General features: G+C 35.5%; 1 protein-coding gene and 1 non-coding gene across 5 annotated transcripts in view; one reads left to right on the top strand and one right to left on the bottom strand.

Moving 5' to 3' along the window:
• The window catches only part of PDE4D (phosphodiesterase 4D), a 1,055,987-nt gene that overhangs the window by 495,937 nt on the left and 538,114 nt on the right, over nucleotides 1–21,936 (top strand). The gene's annotated exons all lie outside the window — the stretch shown is intronic.
• LOC142874194 (U7 small nuclear RNA) lies at nucleotides 1,587–1,648 on the bottom strand. Its single transcript, XR_012922012.1, has one exon. It is a non-coding gene; the product is annotated as a U7 small nuclear RNA (small nuclear RNA).

Below are 21,936 nucleotides of genomic sequence, written 5' to 3'. Positions count from 1 at the left end.
CTCAGGGGCATTGATAAAATAATAGAGCAAAAGCTCTAGGGAAATTAGTTTTTAGGAAGTAGAATCTGGTGGCTCATTGCACATTCTAAATAGCATCAGAGTAAGAATGACAGTCTGGTTGATTGGGTTTAGTGATGTGGATAGATTTGGCTGCTATATTATCAAAATTGGATTGAAAACCTTTGTAATTTTACAAAGGTATAAGGACTACTGGGCCACAATTCATTCTAAGACTTCATTTCAGTGAGAATGGCAGGTAGGTATAAGGTATAAAAGAGGCCTGAGAGAGATGAGGACAATTTCAGGATTGAAATTTTAATCAATGAAGTTAAATAATCTTAAATTTGTTCTTTTGCCTATCCTGATTTGATCAATCCACAAATATTTATGGAATGGCTACTGTGTACTAGACACTGCACTGGGGAGATTATATAACAGTGACCATAGCAGGTATGAAACCTGCCCCCACGAACCTTGTATCCTAGTTGGGGAGACAGACATGTAGACAGACAAATGAATATATAAATGCAGACTATGATGAGTCTGAGAAGGGAAAATAGGAGGGTGCTGGTGGAGAGAACTACAGCAGCGACATGTATTAAATCAGTGCCATGGTCTGAATGCTTGTGTGTACTCTGAAAATTCATATGTTGAACTCCTCATCCACCAAGATGATGGGGAGGTGATTAGGTCATAAGGGTGGGATCCTCATGAATGAGATTAGTGCCCTTATAAAAGAGGCTTGAGAAAGACCCCTGCTCCTTAATCCATGTGAGTTTATGAATCAGAAATCTGTTTATGAATCAGAAAGGCTGTTTATGAATCAGAAAGCAGGCCATCACCAGATATCCAATCTGCTGGTCCCTTGACCTTGGATTTCCCAGCTCTGAGAATTGTGAGCAATAAATTTTTGTTGTTTATAAACTACCCATGGTAAAGTATTTTGTTATAGCAGCCTGAATGGACTAAGACAACCAAGTTGTCATGAAAAGCCACCCTGAAGGCTTAATACCAATCCATGATTTATTTGAGTAAGATATGTATGCAAATCCTCTGTAAAGACATCCAGATCTGTGGTCCAAGTCCCACTTCTTTGCAGTTTCTTAGAGACCTTGTACCCCTAGCCCGGTTTCCTTCTATCATGCTTTCTGTTTTTCTCCACTGACTTTTTGCCCTCTGCCATTATCAAGTCTCTCCTATTTTGAAATATAAGGAAGTATCACATTTGAATTCTGCTCTCCATCCTTACTGACTTCATTTCCTTACCACTAAATACCTCCCTTAGTCCCCCGTTCCCCCTTGTTTAATTATTGTTTCATTGAGGTGTATTTAATGGGTATCTGAGGCGTGAGCCCATCGAAAGGATGACTGTGCATATACTCAAAATGTTAATCAGCTGAACTGCTCACATCATTGCTTCAGATGCCCAAGTCTTTTTGTATTAAATTATAATCCACTTAATGTTAAAACAATGAATATGTGTGTCTGATAATAGGTGTCAGTTGAGAATCAATTAAACTGTTCCAGACTAAAACAAGGCTCTTGCCAAAAGGCTTTTATTCTTTTTTAAATTTTTTCTGGGTGTTGGGGGGTTCCTGATGAAAACTAGAAAACTTGCTAGACAAATTATAAAAGAACTGTAACATTTGCAAAAAGAATTAAAATTCCTAAGTTGAGACATCATCATGGTAGAACCACATAATGCCACATGATACAGTGTGGATGTAGGATTAGTTATTGTAACAAACAAATAACATATAATTAATTAATATGAAATTAATAATAAAGCAATAGTGTCTTAGATATTTAATCTTCAAGGTGGTGGCTATAAATTGGGTCACATTAAAATTAATTCTTCAATCTTAGTATCTCTATGTCCATCTTCTTCAGCTTAAATACCAATGACTCATATACTTCTCTCACTTAAGTATTTCTGAGACTCTTAGGAGAACCTTGCAGTTGCCCTTGCATTGATCTGTTTAAGATCCCTCTTTGTGTTGGCCTCTGCTCCACCCATGACCTCAACTCATGCTCATCAGTCTCTCAACTGCCTAATAGTGGACACCAGTCAGTTTGTTCCAGATATTAATGTTCTTTGTTCCATCCAGTGCAGTACCAGCACATTATTTGCCTGCAGAGTACAGAGAATGCATTCTCTCTTCTTGTTCTCTCAGGGGAAGTCAATAGCTGTGCTTCTCTTTGAGCTCTCAAGTTTTAGGAATGTAGTAAAAAAGTTCTTTCAGCTCTCACACATAAACCTTTGCATTTCCAGGATACAGTAAGGAGAGTTCCTATGCCAATCACCACCATGTACCCAGAATCACTACATGTTTCAGGAACCTCAGGCTTCATAGCTGAGTCTGGTTATCATACCAGATTTCTTTTTTTCATAGAGTGAATTCTTAGTCATAGACCCACTTTCTGTTTTAGTGAGGATGGGCTATATCATTCTACAACAAACAACTCTAAAATCTCAGTTGCTTAAAACAATAGAGGCTCATTTCTCACTCAAGCTACATGTTCATAATAGGTTGTTGGTGGTTTGGTTCTGTTGGTGGAGGAGAGTTCTTCTCTTTACTTAAAAGCACAGATGATGGGAGACACTACTATCTGGAAGTTTCCAATCACTGTGGCAGAGGAGAGGGGGCATAATACACCAGACCTTAATGGTTTCTACCACAATTCACATGTATTACTTCTGCTCACATTTATTTTTTCTTTTGTTTTCTTATTTTATCAAGTCATAGTAATATTCAAGACATACATTTATATGTGTATACACATATGAATTAGAGAGATGGATATTGTTTCTAGTGCTGCTCACATTTTAGTAGCCAAAGTAAGTTGGCCATGCCTTACTTCAAAGGGATAAGAAAGTGCAATTCTGCCATATGCCTTGCAGAGGGAGAATGGGGAATGCTGAAGACAGCACTAATGATGATCATATCTTCTTCCTTGAAATTTTTCTTCTGTAACTTTCTGCTCTTGCCTACCACTCCTGCCCCTTAGGATATAGCTCTATATGTATGACCTTCAGTCATGTAAATGGCTCAGTGCTGCTCTGTGTTAGTTAGTGATTCTGGCTAAGAATCCCTAAGTTATTGGCTTGGGCTGCAGTCATCTCAAGGCCCAGATTCTTCCATAGCGACTCAGAATCGTTGGCAGGTCTCAGTTCTTTGCCACATGGACCTCTCTATGGGACTGCTCACAATATTATAGCTTATATCCCCTCCAGAGTGAGAAATTGGAGAGACAGACAGAGACAGAGATAGACATCCCAAGACAGAAGCCACACACAGTCTTGTATAATCTGATCATGTCTAATCTTGACATTCCATTGTTTCTACCTGATAACCAACCCTGGAAGAGTATGGAAGGGGACTATACAAAGATGCAAATACTAGGAGGTGGGTAATTGGGGGCCATGTTGGAAGCTGGCTACCACTCTCATTCAAGAAGTCTGATTATTCTCATGTAAACCCATGGCTACAAATAAACACTGTCTGAGTCTCAGCTTCAACCAAGTAGCTGGTCCAGTATAGTGTCAATGCAATTTAAAACATATCTTGAGGGGCTCACTTCATTTAGACTAGTGTTGGTTTTATCCTACATAAGTAAATGGTTCTTATATCATCATTTTCTATGCCCAGTATCCAAGGAAGTATATATACTTTTCCACAGAACATTTGCTTTATTTATAATGTTTTAAATGCTATTTTAAGTCCCTGTGTTTAGGTGGCTGTTATACTTGAAATGGTAGCAGACATTATATATAGCAAATAAATACTTGATGGTCTTTCTTGCCCTTTTCTAGAAAAGCATGACTTGTGTGAGCTAAGTGTGACTTTATTTTTTTTTTTCTCTTGTACCCTCTGATGGCAGAGTAAGTATGACTTTAAATAGGACACTGAGAGGAATTAGAAATAGTGGCACGGTGGCAGAAACCCCACATTAAAATCTATCCTTGTCAGCACTGTGTGATTCCACATACCAGGGTTCTTTGGGGATTAATCAAGAAATTGTTGAAAGATATTAGGAGAAAAACACAACTCTGTAAGGGGAAGGCAGTTCCTATTGAGAGGGAGGGAATATTTGTGGCCACTGTTGTGACAAATAAGGGAATGCATGTGTGAATTTGTATGCACTTGTGGTCTTATTCAGCAAAAGTAGAGAGATTTATTTTCCTTTCTTTGTTAATTGTTCTTACAGAAATAAACCCCACTGTGCAGGGAGCCAGGTGCTCCTCCCTACTCTCTCCTGGTATTGAAAGAGTTTTATTTACTAAAATTCTGAAATCAGCTTCTTATTATTGTACCAGTGATGTCTCTTAGATGAATTTAACCAAACCGTGCAGTGTGACCAGTGCGGACAGTCTGTTAGAAGCACATGGATAGCTCGCTGCCTCTTCATTCCTTCTTCTCTATTGTTTCTGCATTTTGGTTGCTTGTATCCTACCATGTTGAATCTCTTATGCCCCAAATTATAGTATGCTCACTACATGCAAGGTCGCTCCTCCTACCCGCCCACTTCTGTCTCCCCCAGTGACATCTCACTTCGTTCCCAAGAAAATCACTGCCCTCCCCTCTTAGCTCACTGTGTTTACATTTCTCTGCTCTTTTCCTCTCTCATCCTTGGCATGCTGGTTTAATCAATTTTACCAAATGACTTTCCTGGCAGCTGTAAAAAGAAAACCCGGAGCAAGTTAATAGCAATCTAATGCTGCACTTTTTGTCATTTCCCTAAAATGTACAGAATGATTTGGTCATTGGATTGATTTTTAATGATCTAAATGACCAGATGTTTCAACGCTGCACTGCAGCAGCCTGACAATAAATAGGGGAGGGGAGGGGCAGAGGCGCTGGGCACTCACTCACTGCCAGATGAATAAGCCCGAAACGCCAGCCAAGGGGAGCAAGATAAAGTGTCAGCCTTTGCCAAATCATAGATTAGCATTTTTTAAACAAAGACACCTAGCTATTTTAATTTTGCATGTAGGAGAAAATATGTTTTTGATTAGAGTTTAGAAAGTCATCCATAGGGTTGGGAATCAAACTGCAGCCCAATTCTGTGCGTGTCTGTTGACATAAGCAGAACGTCAGTAAAGTGCCTTCCAATATCCCCAAATAGCCTCTTGGCATCCCAAAGGGCTGGGACAATATTGATTTTTTTTTTTTAACCAAAAGGCACTAACACTCCCAAAGGTATATGAAATCAGTAAACTGTAAAACAGCTCACTCGGTTTTTATTTTTCTCTCTGTAAGAAAGACACAAAGGAGAGAGATAGATATGGGGAAAAGAAACAAGATGAACTCACCATGGGATTTATTTGTTAAGTAGCTGTGTAACTTTGAGTGACTTGCTTAACTATGCTGTGCTTTAATTTCCTCACTGTAAAACGGACAAACTAGTAGTACTTTTCAGAAGATTAAATGAGTCAAGGCGAGTCAAGTGTTTAGTATGGTGCCTGGCACTCACTGCTTGCAAAGTTCCTGGTCTTTCTCACCCTGTCTACTGTCTCTGTAGTGGCAGCTGCTCCCAGCCACTCTCTCTGGCCATGTCCCAACCCACAGGACAAGGCTAGTCTCACAGTATGGTGGGCAAAGGTGGGTTTATGGTCTAATCACAGCCCAGCCACTTACTCCCTAGGTCCATGGGCAAGTAACTTAACCTTTCTAGGTTCTTCAGATTCCTCATCTGTAAGAGAGGGATATAATAATACTCATTTTATAGGGATATTGTGACTATTGAAGGAAATAGCTTGTGTAAAGCTCAGTGCACAAAGCCTTCCACAGAAGAGAGACTTTAAAAAATGTTAACTTTATTTCACTTTTCTCCCCTTATTTCCAATGTGCTAGGGCATGTTTCTAAATAAGCAGTTCCCAATCTTTTTGGCACCAGGGACTGGTTTCAAGGAAGACAATTTTTCCATGGACAATGTGGTAGGGGATGGTTTGGGGATGATTCAGGTGCATTACATTTATTATGCACTTTATTTCTATTACTATTACATTGTACTATATCATGAAATAATTATACAACTCACCATAATGCAGAATCTAATGCTGCTGCTGATCTGACAGGAAGCAGAGCTTAGGCAATGATATGAGTGATGGGGAGCGGCTACAAATACAGATGAAGCTTCGCTCACTCCCCCACCACTCACCTCCTGCTATGCAGCCTAGTTCCTAACAGGCCATGGAACAATACCGTCCACAGCACAGGACTTGCGGACTGCAGTTCTAAATGGTATGCAGAAAGAAGCTAATTAGTTTCTTATGTTAATTATCAGTTGAATGCCTTCAGTTAATGCAATGTATTCTTTTGAGAAGCTCAGCTCAATTTATATTGTAGAGTTTATATGGACTGATCTGGGGTTTATACTGATGCAAGGACTTTCTTCTAGCATATTGCTCTGAGAATACTGTAACATTCTTAATATATATATATCTTCTGTCTTATTAATATAGCTATCCCTGAAAAGGAAGACACTATTTCACTTTTAAATATTGGATTTTAGTTATCTAATATAAAAGTAGCCAGATTGGGCTGATTCTCTGTCTACTGAATTTCTCTTTTAGGTGGATTAGTTCCATTTAATCTGTTTTATAGCCAGGTTAGACAGATAGCTCACTAATGGATACACTTAAACTCATGCCACTTGAGTCCAGATAGTATGACTGAAGGAGCCCAGTCCCACTGCTGATAAAGTGACCCAGAGGCACTCTTTGTTGATGATGTCAGGAGCATGGTCTCTGTATTTAAAAGACACTGCCCCTCCCTCCCCATTCCATATTGCAAGAAAATTAGATTCTATTGAGGGTTCAGGGCCTAAGAGTTATAGTAACAGGATTCTGAACCCTTGTTTGAGAATTTTTATACTCCTGGGATACATGGAATCAGTTTTGGCATATAATGACAGTGTTTCTTATGTTTTTCAGAATGTTGGAGGAAGTCTAGTAGCAAAGCAAAGTGTTGTCTGTACCATGGGGGGCAGGATTAGAGAATAAAATAAGAAAGAAAGACTCAAGAACAAAATTGCATTTGATACAATGTTGTGATTTTCTTTAAATATATTAAGTCTTTAGAAATCACAAATTTATGATAAAAATATAACTAGGTTATACATAGACTTGGAGAGTTAAATAAAAATCAATTATTATATAAGTGTTCCCCAGATTTTAAATGGTTAGAATAAACTTTTGGATTGCCAATTATTGAATACTTATTTTTACCTCTGAAACAACAAACCACCTACAAATTTTGTAAGTCTATAGAATTGTCTTTTTATGTAATGAAAATGTTTTGATCTTTTGTCAGCCAGTATGCATTTTAAGCATCTTCAACCCTAGTATTTATATATGTTTGGAAGCTTGAAAGTTATTGGTGAGGAGGTATAAAGTTCTGGCCTTCTCTCCAGGAATTCTGTATCTGGTCAGAGAGACAGAAACAGCATATTTTTATTATTGCTATAAAAAATACCAAAATGATTACCAGTGTGTGTGTGTGTGTGTGTGCACGCGCACGTGGCCATGCACATGTGCACATGTATTTGTACTTGAGCAATCATTTTTATAGGAGAGACTCTTACAGGAATTGCTTATCAAGTGATATATATGTTTTCATTTTTAAAAGTCCACTAAAATGTACTCCAAAAAAGTCTTTTGCAATCCGTGTTTCTACCAACTGTGTATGCATGTACCTGTTTCCAACACCCTCATAATCAATGGGCAATTTTAATCTTTAAAAAAACTTAAACCAGTGTGATAGGCAAAATACCTCATTGTACTTTCAATTAATTAATTAATTTTGTTTCCTAGTGAGATTTAACATTTTTCAAATGGCTCTTGGCTATTTGTAGTTCTCCTTTTGTGATCCTTGCTTGCATCCATTCCCCATTTTTCTTCTGGTTTGTTGGTATTATTCTAATTAATTTATAGGCTCGCTTTAAAGCAAATGGTACAGAAACCATAGCGTGGCTATGTTGACAGCTGTCCCTGCCAATTCATTTTGCATTAGTAATTGTTTGGGAAGCTTACATAATTCACTCGCTTCATATTTCTACACTGTTATTTTCCTTCTTTCCTAATTTAACATTCCCACCATTGCAGTCAGCAGGTTAGGTGGCAAACATTTGAGGAGGTCAAGAGAAACAAATGGGTTAAGTTCCTGCATGTGCTATTTAATCTATACCTTCTAATCAAACACCAACTGAATCGAGGAGGTATGTGTCATTGTTGTTTTCCAGATGAAAAAAATTAACACTCAGTGAAGGTTGGAAATGAACCCAATATAAATCAAGTGATAATGAGACCTCAGGTCTGTCTGATGATACTAAAAACTTGTGCTTCTTCCGCAAAACCATAGTTTCTTCAGAAAAACTTATATTTTTACAAGAATTTATTCAAACATATAGCACAATATGATACACATCCAAATAATTTTTTGTTATTATATATATTTTTATTTTTATTATAAAATTATATGTATTTGTGATGGACAACATGTTTTGAAGTATATATACATTATGGAATGACTAAATGTATCTAATTAACATATACTTTGTCTCTCGTCGTTATTTTTGTGGTGAGAACATTTAACATCTACTCTCAGCATTTTTCAAGAAAACAATATGTCATTATTAACTCTAGTCACTGTGTTGTACAATTGATTTCTTGAACTTATTCCTCCCATCTAACTTAAATTTTATGTTACTAGACCAACATCACCCCAACAACTTCACCCCTCCAACTGCCAACCACCTCAGCTCCTGGTAACTACCATTCCAATCTCTATTTCTAGAAAGTCAAAATTTTTGAATTCTACATATGAATAAGATAATGCAATATTTATTTTTCTGTACATGACTTATTTCATTTAATATAATGTCCTCAAGTTTCATCCATATTGTTGCAAATGGCATGATTTCCTTCTTGTTTATGGCTTAACAGTTTTCCACTGGGTATAGATACCACATTTTCTTTATCAATTTATCCATTGATGGACACTTACATTGAATGTATATTTTGGCTAATGTGACTAATGTCTCAGTAAACATGGGAGTGCAGATATTTCTTCCACATACTAATTTTATTTCCTTTTAGATTATACCCAATAGTCAGATTGTTGGATTGTATGATAGTTCTATTTTTAATTTTTTGAGGCATCTTCATACTGTTTTCTATAATGGCTGTACTAACATTCCTGCCAATAGTGTGCAAGGGTTCCCTTTTCTCTACATTTCTTGCCAACACTTATTATCTTTTTCTTTTTGATAATCACCATTCTAACAGGTGTGAGGTGAGAGCTCATTGAGGTTTTAATTTCCATTTCCCTAATGATTAGTGAGTTCAACAGTTTTTCATACACTTGTCAGCCATTTATAAGCCTCATTTTGAGAAATTCAATCAGGTTATTTATTTTCTTGCTATTAAATTATTTGAGTTCCTTATATTGTTTGGATTTTAACCTCTTATTGGATGTATAGTTTGCAAATATTTTCTCCCAATCTATAGGTTGTCTTTTCACTGTGTTGATTGTTTCCTTTGCTGTGCAGAAGCTTTTAAGTTTGATGTAATTTCTATTTTTGCTTGTTTCCTGGCTTTTGGTGTCATATCCAAAAAATTATTATACAGATCAATGCTATAGAGCTTTTTCCTTATGTTTCCTTCTAGTAATTTCATAGTTTGAGTATTACATTTAAGTCTTTAATTCATTTGGAGTTGATTTTCATATATAGTGTGAGATAAGGTTCTATTTTCATTCCTCTACATGTAGATATCCATTTTTCCAAGCGCTGTTTATTGAAGAAACTGTCCATTCCCAATATGTGTTCGTGGGACCCTTGTCAAAATTAAGTTGACTGTAAACACGTGAATTTATTAGTGGGTTCTCTGTTCTAGTCCATCAGTTTATGTGTTTGTTTTTATGCAAATACAATGCTGTTTTGGTTACTGTAGCTTTGTGGTATATTTTAAAGTGAGGTAGTGTGTTGCTTCAAACTTCGTTCTTTTTGCTAAAAATTGCTTTGGCTATTTGGTTTCTTTTGTGGTTCCATGCAAATGTTAAGATTGTTTTTTCCATTTCTTTGAAGAATGACATTGGAATTTTCTTAGGGATTGTACTGAATTTGTAGATTGCTTTGTTTGGGCAATGTAGACATTTTAACAATATTAATTATTCTAACCCCTGAACATGGGCTGTCTTTCAATTTATTTGTGTTGTCTTCAATTCCTTTCATCAATGCTTCATAGTTTTCAGTGTAGATTTTTCCATCTCTGTTTAATTCATTGGATATTTTATTTCTTTGTAGCCATTGTAAATGAGATTTTTAAAATTTCTTTCACAGATAGTTCACTTTTAGTGTAAAGAAACACTACTGATTTTTTAATGTTGATTTTGTATCCTACAACTTTACTGAATTCATTTGTTAGTTCTAACAGTTTTTTTTGTTTTTTTTTTTTTTTTAGTGGAATCTGGCTAGAAATTACAGTATTATGTTGAATAAGAGTGGCAAGAGTATGCATCTTCTTTTGGTTTGGAACTTAAAGGAAAAGCTTTCAGCTTTTCCTGATTAAGTATGATGTTAGCTTGTGTGTTTGTCATATATGGCCTTTATTGTGTTGAGGTACATTCCATGTAGACCTAATTTGTTGAAGGTTGTTATCATAAAACGATGTTGAATTTTTTCAAATGCTTTTTCTGTATTTATTAAAACAATGATGTGGTCTTTGTCCTTCATTCTATTAATGTGATGTATTACATTTATTGATTTTCATGTGTTAAAACATCCTTAAGTCCCTAGGATGAATACCACTTGATCATGGTAAGTGAACTTTTTATTCTGCCATTGAATTTGGTTTGCTAGTACTATGTTGAAGATTTTTGCATCTATGTGCATCAAGGATGTTGACCTACAGTTTTCTTTTATTGTAGTGTCCTTGTCTAGCTTTGGTGTCAGTGTAACACTGGCCTCATAAAATTAATTTGAAAGGTTTTCCTCCTCTTCAATTTTTTGGAAAAGTTTGAGAAGAATTGTTTGCAGGTAGAAGAGGGGAGGAGGGAAAGGGTATGTACTTACACAGTGGGTGCAGTGTGCACCAACTGGAGGCTGGACACGCTAGAAGCTCTGGCATAGCAGGGTGGGGCAGGGGGCAAGATATGTAACCCTAACAATATTTTTATTCCCATAATATGAAGTAATAATAATAAAAAAAGAATTAGCATTAGTTCTTCTTTCAGAAAAACAATTAACCTAGCAGCACAAATTAACTAGTCTATACTTGGGGCTGTGAGGAGATGTAATAGAGAAAGAGCCAAAATTGGGGTTTAGGTTTATCAATCTCAAGTTTTGGTTGAGGACTAACACAGTAGGGCATGAGACTAATTGTAAGAGGGATAAAGTCATCCCTGGACTGATTTGGGAAAAAGAAAGAAAAAATAGAAAAGGCAATCTCAAAAAGTGCTGAGGATACAGTGTCTATTCCAGTGGGCTAGAACATGCAGACATAGAGGAAATAGAAAAAGACAGTCCAAGTATAAATGTGCATACACCTCACTGTTTGCAAACTATCAAAGAAGCAACATAGGAAAATCCTACAACAATGGCATGGGCTAGAGAACAGGTAAGATTAATGATTCCTCATGTGATGCCATTCAGACAGTGGAGGAAAAAAAAAAAGCAGAACTGCATACCACTGCAGGTCTCCAGTAGCAAGCATATTCAAATACTACAGGCTTGCCTTCATGGGAAAAGGATTAGTTAGAGCTTGGCCTTTTTATCCAATAGCAAAGTTGTGGGTAGCAAGATTACTAGAAATGTCTTCTTAGAGTATAAAGGACAATTATGATAGCTTAGGCCACAGGCTTTCAGTAAATTCCATCTGGTACTTTACAAATTAGCTCATTATTCTGCTGTTCTTATGAATGTGTTAGTCTGCAAACATATCGTTGTAACAAATTAGTCACCTAGTGTTTCTCTGAAAGTGATTTAATATAAGCACACCCACATCATAGTATGGAACAGTAAAGTACGTCCTCGCTTGATCCTCTAAATGGAATTCAGCATGAAGTATGATTCGATTTCCAAAGGGTTTTTGGCACACATATTATCTTCTGATTTTCTGGAAGATAGAATGTGATCATTGCCCTGGATATTGACAATATCATGTAATATTGGAAACCTCTTTTGTCTCCCCATGAACTAAGAGAGATCCAGCCCTACCTATAAATCGTGGATTCCCAAAGTGAACAAAACTTTTGTTTATTTTTCTTAACATTTGTTATCACAAGTGTCATCACAACTGTTGTTTCAATTCAGTTATAGCAATTGCAATTTTGAAAATTAAGTTAAACATCTAACTTTAGAGTACTTTGTGTGGCAGATGAGCTCACCCGTCAGCTACTTAGAAAGAAAAAAAGGAGTGAGAAAACATAAGCTCCTCTTTCCTGTCTAACTTGATTACCTATTGAGAAGTGCCCTTGTTTGGCTTATAGTAAATATTTCATGGTGAACTGTGTCAATTAAGATGCCTTTGGCTGCAAGTTTGGAGCTCCTAACTTAATGGCTTCATACAAGCAAACAAGGAAAATTTGCTGTCTTATAGTGTGATGTTTCAAGGTAATCTATTCCAGAGATGGCTATTAATAGGTTACACATCGTCCAGGTTTTGCTTTGCCATTCTTAGCACTTTGTCCTTTACTTACAGAGAAAGTCTTATGATTAAGTCCTTAGACTTAATCTCCTCATTAACACAAGATAGATGGCCATTGCCAGACACAAGACCTAATGGCAGAAAATGAACCTCTTCTTGCCTGTGCAAAAATTTATGAAAATATATTTTTGAGAGAGTGAGAACTAGGCAGTGCTGGCAATCCTGCCCTACTTTCCCTTCAAAGGGGTCTGGAGTCATCTCATTCACATCAAGCCCAGAGAAAGAGGCATCAATGGTGGTATTTTTTCCTGTGGACCAGATTCATACCACACACAGGAGAGAGACCTAGTCTTGAGCCATTTTATGTTCTTCCCATGAGGACCATCTGGGAAAGGCAGCTGTGATCCAGTAGCAAAAGTTTGCAGGGAATGGACCACTAGAAAACCAAGGGCTTCGTGGGGGGCTGATTAACCAGCAGCACTTGGAAAACAAGGCTCTGCCTGAGTCATAGGAGTTGCAGCCAGGGAGCCCGGCAGGGACGCCACTAATGAACCCACAAAAGTGCCCAGGAGACAAAGAGACAGCTTTCAACATCTGCGAGGCCCCCAACATGATATGCCATCTTAGGATGGTGCCAATTCAAGGGGGAAAAAATCCAAAATCTTCTCCTTCCTTTCATCATCTCTTTCCATGCTTTCCAATCCCAGAGCAGTCAGTACCAACAGCTGGTGAGATAAACCCTACCCTCAATGCCACCCACTCACCCACTACAAGCAGCTACTCTGCAATAGACCCAGCTGGGAGGGGGAAGAAGAAGTGAGTTCAATCAAGTTTAGAATTATAATTTGGAATGGCAGTCTAATTTCCTAAAAGAATATGAATTGATGGTTTAAAGTGAATATAAAGCGCTCTATTGCCTAACAGTGCCCAGAAAAATCATAAGACTTCTCCATAAGTAAAATTTAAAGGGGCCAGGTATGGTGACTAACTCCTGTAATACCAGCACTTGGGAAGACCAAGGCAGGGGGATTGCTTGAGACAGGAGCTCGAGACCAGCATGGGCTACATCATGAGACCCCCACATCTCTACAAATTTATTTTTTAGGAGTTAGCCAAGCAATAGTGATATATGCCTGTAGTCCTAGCAGAGTCTTAGCTACTTGGAAGCCTGAGATGGGAGGATTGCTTGAGCCCAGGAGTTCCAGGTTACAGTGAGCTATGATCATGCCACTGGATTCCAACCTGGGCAATACAGTGAGACCCTGTGTCAAAAAAAAACCCAAGAGACTTAAAGAAGCAGTAGAAAACCAAAATAAAATGTATTTTAACATATATCACATGTCCTTATTCTCAACAAATGCGTTATAATATTGATATCCATTTACAAAATATGCTTTAAAATATCTTGACAATCTCACATCACATTTGTATCATTCTTGCATGTTTCCCCATTCTGTCTTCCTCTAATATTTGAGGGGAAAATCAGGGAAAATTATTTACACCATCCAGCAAATGTACATCTGCTCTTTTAAAATGCCTATGCCCCAGCAAACAGATCCCAAAATAGATCTGCATTAAAAGATGTAGAAAGCAGTAGGTCACTGAGGGGATGGGACTGTCGGTATTAATAGTAAAGTTCTGTCCCAATCCACTGTTTGAATTTCCTTTGTCTTTCTTCACTCCTTCCTCCCTTTGGACTCCTGGGACTGGGAGTTTAGGACTGTCACCTGCTCTCTATGCAGAGAGGGCAGCAAAGATTCCAGCTGCAGCAGTGGCTTGATCCTTCTCCTTCCAGAACAAAAGTATTCAATCCTCCCACCCACTGACAGCCTCATCTCAAATGGCCTGTGCCTCTAATCAGTGAGTAATTATGGGAGACAGAGAGAGAGGCAACTTTATATTTTCATTGACTTTGTTCCTGCTTCTTGTGTAACCTCCATTTTTTTTAAAAATTAAGTGACGATTTCAAAAATCAATAAAATTTCTGAGGGTTCTTACAACAAAAACTGGGTGCTCCCTTGCTCCCTTCCAGCTTTTTATTTTCACTCCTACCCTGGTTTGATCAGTAATCTTAAAGGAAAGGGTCTGAGAAAAGAGAAGAAATCTTAAAAGAAAATGTACTATTTGATCAGGTTTGATACTTCATTTTGTGGAAAAACTTAAAGTTCCTTTGTGTCTTCATCCATTTTACAAATCTTGGAACTAAGAACAACAGATAAAATCACATTATATTCCACACTGAATTCTTTCACACTCATAATGTGCTTCCCAAGAGAAAAGGATAAGATATATAGCAAGGCAATTCAATTTCATATTACTATTTTTGTGTCTCATCAGTTTTGGACATGTATTGTTTATGTGTTGCCTGTTTGTATCTATTAAGTGATTTGTGTAGTCTATAGTGACTTTTTTTAGGGGTTTAATATGCCAATTATAGAGAGAGGCAGGCTAGTTGAAAGTTTCAAGTACTCAGAATTATGGATTTATCCTTGAGTCAGAATGTTAACAACAGCAGGGAACAGTGTATAAAATGCTAGGCGAATGAAAGGCTATCTGTCTACAATGGAAAACTAGGATTTAATAACTAGCCTTGAATTTATTTTGTATTTAAAGAATGTTTTACTTAATTACAACATATGACTTAGAAACTATTAGTTACTCTAAAATATTGGGTTCTAGCTTTAGAATGTTTTGATATTTTAAGGTTTTACATGGTTATTTTCTAAAAAAAATCATAGAAATGTCCTTTTTTTCCTCCCTAAAAAAGGAATTCTGCCTTTGAAGTACTAAATTCTCTTATCCATAAAGCTAAATCCACAGTATTTTCCCTCTTCCTTAATTTCTCTCTTTCTTTCACTCTCTCTCACTCCTCCTTATCTAAAGCTAATTGATATTCAGTAAAGATGACTGCAAGAGAGGTTTGAGAAAAATAAGAAGCTAATATTTTGACTGGAAGTATAATAGATGTCAGTCAGAGTAAAAGGAAACTCTCTCCAGAATATCTCAAAGTGGATGTAGATGTAGATACATTGTTAACTTCACTCTGTGTGTGTTTTCATTTAAGCCCCCTGATCAAGCAACCACTGAGTCAATGTCAAGTTAATTTATTGTGGCTATTCAATATTACACTATAGCATTAATTTTAAATTGCTTTACTTTTGGAGGGAAATAAAGAATTTATGACTGTTAAAATAAGGTTTCTTATATGGTGACTCATCGAGATTTTGATTGCAAGAAAAAGAAACTGACTCAAACTAGCTCCTATAAAAAAGAAGGGGATGTAGTTACTATAAAGATACATAAAATCACAGAAACAAGTACAGCTGCTCCTACTGGATTTGGAAAACTTTGGATTCTAGGCAGCTACTCTCTTTGGGGCAATATAGTCATCCATTTTGGTCTCTGTGTTTCTGTCTTCTGCTTCCTGTCTTCTCTCTGTAATTGCCACCCTCTCCTTAGTTATCAGTTTGCACTGAACCCAAAATGGCAACTTCAGCCCCTGAGTCCACATGACCTTTTGGTTCAACTCTAGCGCAAACTGAATAGAGTCTCAGTTTTAGTTAGGACTCTTCACATTCCAAAGAGAGAATATTAATATTTTATGCCCGATGAATGAATCAGTTGGGAATGAGTCAAGTTTTCATACCTATTCCAATCAGGTTTTATAAGGGTAAGGGTATAGGGAATGCAAGCTCTTTAAAAGGAGCTATAGGCAGAATTAAATAATCATGTTTTGTATACTCACTGATTTATTTCAACAAATATTTCATTGAGAATTTACTATATACCAAACAAACACTATTCTAGGCATTGAGGGATATACCAGAGACAAAACAGATCCAAAACCCCACTGCTGCTATGGTGTTATGTTGTAATGATGATCTTTAATCATCTATTTCAAAGATAACTAAAAAAATAATGTAGTGGCAATCTCTCCACATAGTAAATACAAGATGTTGAAATAAAAATACATGTATATATGTTTGTAATATATGTAATGTGTATATATTATGAATATATATACAAACATATGTACTTGTACATAAAAGTCATATTTGCCTTATACCTAACTCTGTTAACTGTCAGTGATGTGCGAGTATGTATGTGCAAATTTTGAAAGTGGTGGTGGGAGCCTTTGAATTTTAGCATCTTACTTCCAGCCTATAATGCAGCCTCTTCCAACTTCCTATTAAAATGACTATAAAAACACCATCCCCCCCAAAATTACTATTTTAAGAAAGCACTAAAAATCGGGACTGATGGTGATTCACTGCAGAAAAATTAAAGAAGCAATGAATTACATTGAACCTATAAGTGGCAGAACATCCATCCTATTCCATTCTAAAAGTAGGTAAAATAATCTCTTAGTTTTACCAGAACCGGAAAATACATCTACTATATACTACTGCTATAGTAGATAAGAACTATCTTAAGTTTTTTGAAAGAAATATGCCAGCAGACTCAAGGATGGCTCAAAATTAAACAGTTATACCAGAAAAGCCTGAATGAATATCCTCTTGAGACCATCTACCAGTAAAAATCCATCATAAGGGTTTTTGTGCAGGGAGAATAAATAACCTTTGTAGCTCAGTCTGATTGAACTGCCTACCCTAATAAACCTGTAACAGTGGAAACGTTTGATTATCTCCAAGGCAATTTCTTTACCATATACCATCTGGTAAATAAAAGAATTCAGGCAGTACTTTTCACCAAATCCAGAGGCCAGTTAAATATTCTACAGTAATATAAAAATCAGTGATAAACCCCACTAATCCCGGGGAAGGGAAGGGAAGACCAGAAGGAAATATACTGATTTATCTTTGGGGAGTGGGATTATGGATGGCTTGATTCTTCTTTGCATATTTCGTGTTTCTTTTTACCTTTGTATTTTCCATAGTGAACTTGCATGGTTTCCTAAATGAAATAGTAAATTTCATTTTACAAGTATAACCTTTAAATGGCATTTCATTTATTGAAAAAGAAGCTGTGTTATAAGGCTCAGATTTTATAAATAGATTGTTAAAATATAGGTTAAAATAAACATTCTTCAGAAAATTATGGGTCTACTTTTGTTTCAAGCAATTGTGAACTAAAGGAATGGAATCTATTGACATTACTGATGGAAAGTTTATTATCCATAGTTTTGAAATTATATAAAAATTGTACATATTCTGGATATAGAAGATTAATAATTATCATGTTACCTTTTTTTTTAAAGACTTCATCTTTTAGAGCAATTTTAGGTTCATAGCAAAATTGAGAAGAAGGTATAGAGATATCCCATATACCCCAAATGCGAACACATGTGTAGCTTCTCCCTTATCAATATCCCCTACCAAAGTGGTACATTTGTTACAGTTCATAAATCTACATTAACACATCATTATCAGCAAAGTCCATAGTTTACAATAGGGGTTCATTCTTGGTGTTGTAAATTCTATGGGTTTGGACAAATTTATTATGACATGTACTTACCATTATTGTATCATACAGATAATCCCAACAACTCTCTTATGTCTGAATTTGATACTTGCTTTGTCTCTTTAAACTGTGTTTCTTTCCTTTTACTATGCCTTATAATATTTTCTTGATAGCTAAACACACAGTGGGTAAGAGGAACTGCTGTAAATAGGCCCTCTCATAGCTCCCTGTAGCCTCAAACTTCTGGGCTCAAGTGATCCTCCTGCCTCAGCCTCCTGAGTAGCTGGGACTATAGGCAAGTGCCACCATGCCTGGCTAATTTTTTTTTTTTTAATTATTTTTTGTAGAAATAGCGTCTTGCTATGTTGCCCAGGCTGGTCTCAAACTCCAGGCCTCAAGCAATCCTCTGGCCTCAGCCTCCCAAAGTCCTGGGATTACAACAGTGAGCCACTGTGCTCAGCCTATGTTACTTTTTAACTGGGAAAATCAGTGACAGAAAAACTGCCATCAGGGTTTAACTAAATTATCAATCACTATCAGTCAATTAAATTACCTATGAGAGAAAATCTATTTTGGAAACATCTAATTAGCTAGGATCTATGAAAGAAAGAATAACTATGTACTCCTACAACATTTTTCTTGGTGCTACTCAAAATGATATTGTTCTTAGCCTGCCCCATTCTGGGTATGGTTGTGTAAAGGTTGTATATGTCCAGCTACTATGAATCGGATTAAAGTCTTGCCAGAGGTCAGACTGACATTTACAGGTTAGCAGATACCCAAATATTTGAACTGGAGTGAAATAAGCACATACTATGATCAGGAAGTTTGATCAGATGTTTTATTTTGCAAGAAGACATAGCTTTAATTTTGATAGTTCTTTGAATGAATACTGCATCTGGCCCCAGCTACAGTGTTCATGTGGTCATGGAAAAAGAATAAATCAGCTATTCATTTCTATTTTTAAGACTCCATATTGGTTTAATATAAATAATAGACTGAATTCTTGAATACATATTTTGAATTGGACTATTCAGCTTTGAGTCAGAGAGTCTGTCTTGTAAATGTTAGAAACTTCGGTTTGATATTACAATATTTAGATGTTAATGAAGAATGACTATTCTTCCTTAATAAATGCTAAACATATTTCTCTCTTTATTGCTGTTTCAGTTATGCAAGTAATGTACAGATATATTCTCATTTGAAAGATGAATCAATTCAGAAATATGTCAAAAAATTAAAAGGTAGAAATCCTTTTTAAATGTTTCCACTTCTACTTCCTAATCTCAGAGGTAGTTAGTTTTGTCAGTAGTTTGGTATGTATCCTTCTGGTTATTTTTCTCTGCACTAATATAAATTTATATATTAACATGCACACATACATTTAAACTGATTAATTTATACTCATGATATTATTCTACAAAGTAGAGGGTTGTTTTTTATTTTTACTTAGCATTATTTTACCTAGCATTATTTCAGATATTTTTCCAAGTCATTCTTAGGAATCTATAATATTCTATAACATGGATATATTTTGAAAGTGGGCTTTATCTTATTACATGAAAAATATTTTTACTCCTTTGAATTTTCAAAAAAATATGAACAAAGTCTTTAGAAAAGTTTAAGATAGAAATGAAATATAATTTCATTTCAGAAGTTACTTTTAATATTACTTCTTCATTTATTTTTGCTTTTCATTATTCCATTTTGATTCAAGTAAATTGCAGACTGAGTGAAGAATCTATATTTTATTATATTTTAATAATCAAATTTACAAGAATATGCAAACAACATTTTAAGAGCTCTCTTATTATAAAGTACATTTCTATAATTTAAAAATTTATAAATTAATAAGTTAAAAATTATAATAACCTATGAGCTTATTTCTATGCTACAGATAAGGAAATTGTGTCTCAAAGAGGTTCCCTGAGTCAAAATTACACAAAAAGTAAAAGACAGAGCCTAAAATTAAAGGTGCACATCTTGAGACTCCAAGACAGAATGCAAATTCATTTCTTTCCTCTTCAAACTTGCAAAACAAACTTCTTTTCCTGCCGGGAGGTGGGGTTGGGCGTACAGTTATCTTGGGTCTCATTCTACATGTTGGAATGCTACTCTCACCTGTTTATTCGTTGATGTATACAATAAAAAGAAGAAATGTATGTGTATTTACACAGATACACACATGTATGAAAAATGCATGTAAATTTCATTGTTTATTAGAAAAGAAAGAAATACATTGCTTTTTGGCTTTAGGTAAGAAGTCACATCTTTCAAGAAGATATCCAAGTGACTGTAGCTTCTATTTCCTTGGATATATGAAATTATGGATATATGGAATATATGAAATTATTTCCCTAGAATTATTAAATTTTTGTCAAATTAGATTTTTGAATATGAATATTAAGTACTTTCTTTGTGTTGTAGGATTGGATATTTTAATTCCTCTACTTCCAAAAATATTGAAAGTGGAATTTAGCAAGCATTCTAAATATTCCAGTTATGAAATGTATTGTGTTTGATGATACACAATTTTTTTCTGTAAATGCATTTATTTTTCATTTAAGACTAGAAGATTTACATTTCACTTATATGACCTAAAATGATTTATTATATCAGCTAAATCATGAAATTTTCCAACAAAGCATATGTTGGCTTTAGGAATTAAACTAAGTGTTTAATGGATTTATTTTTCATTTTTTAATTGGTGGTTGTAACCTTGGTACTAAGAATATGTAGAAATTGAATGTACTATCAACTTCCTGAAACATGACGCTGTTCCCTGACTCTTAGCAGTTGAAACCATGACTTCATGAGGGCTTCTCTTATTTCAGTTATAAATGTGCTGAACAGCATGCCTTCAGACTTTCCTAGAACTTGCCAGAAGTAAAAAGTCATCACTATCAACATCGTTATTAGTTGGCATTTACTGAGTGCCAACAATGTTTTTGGTGTTATAAATACACAGAGGAATGCACTGTTCTTTTCCAGAGGGATTGGTTTTCTATAATAGTGGGAGAGAGGGTTTGATCTTGAATGCTCTTTTCCTGCCGGGAGGTGGGGTTGGGCGTGCAGTTATCTTGGGTCTCATTCTACATGTTGGAATGCTACTCTCACCTGTTTATTCGTTGATGTATACAATAAAAAGAAGAAATGTATGTGTATTTACACAGATACACACATGTATGAAAAATGCATGTAAATTTCATTGTTTATTAGAAAAGAAAGAAATACATTGCTTTTTGGCTTTAGGTAAGAAGTCACATCTTTCAAGAAGATATCCAAGTGACTGTAGCTTCTATTTCCTTGGATATATGAAATTATGGATATATGGAATATATGAAATTATTTCCCTAGAATTATTAAATGTATTGTGTTTGATGATACAAGATTATTTTTCTGTGAATGCGTTTATTTATCATTTAAGATTAGAAGATTTAAGCTTTGGTTATATGACCCAAAATGATTTATTATATTAGCTAAATCATGAAATTTTCTCACAGAGCATTTGTTGGTTTAAGGTGATATTTATTTTTTATATATATATATATATATATATATATATAATGTGCTAATCAAATTATATAGATATATGTATATGTGTAAATATATTTATACAAACTTGATACATAGAATAGAGGGAAAAATGATTTTGTTTTGTTTTTGCTTGTGACATATAAGGGACAAAATTTATCTAGCCTTTTGAAAAAATGGGGACTTTCCTACAATATCTGCATTTATCAATGGTATTCATATAAGATTACTAAAAAATTCACCTTTTAGATACTATCATTTCATGTCTAAATATAGAGGAGTTTTAACTTTATTTCATGTAGGCTATTTAGGAATCAAACATTGACGTTAA

This window comes from Microcebus murinus, chromosome 11 (genome assembly GCF_040939455.1).
Source record: "Microcebus murinus isolate Inina chromosome 11, M.murinus_Inina_mat1.0, whole genome shotgun sequence".
In the NCBI taxonomy this organism is placed as follows: Eukaryota; Metazoa; Chordata; class Mammalia; order Primates; family Cheirogaleidae; genus Microcebus; species Microcebus murinus.
This window is presented reverse-complemented; position numbering and strand designations above follow the sequence as displayed.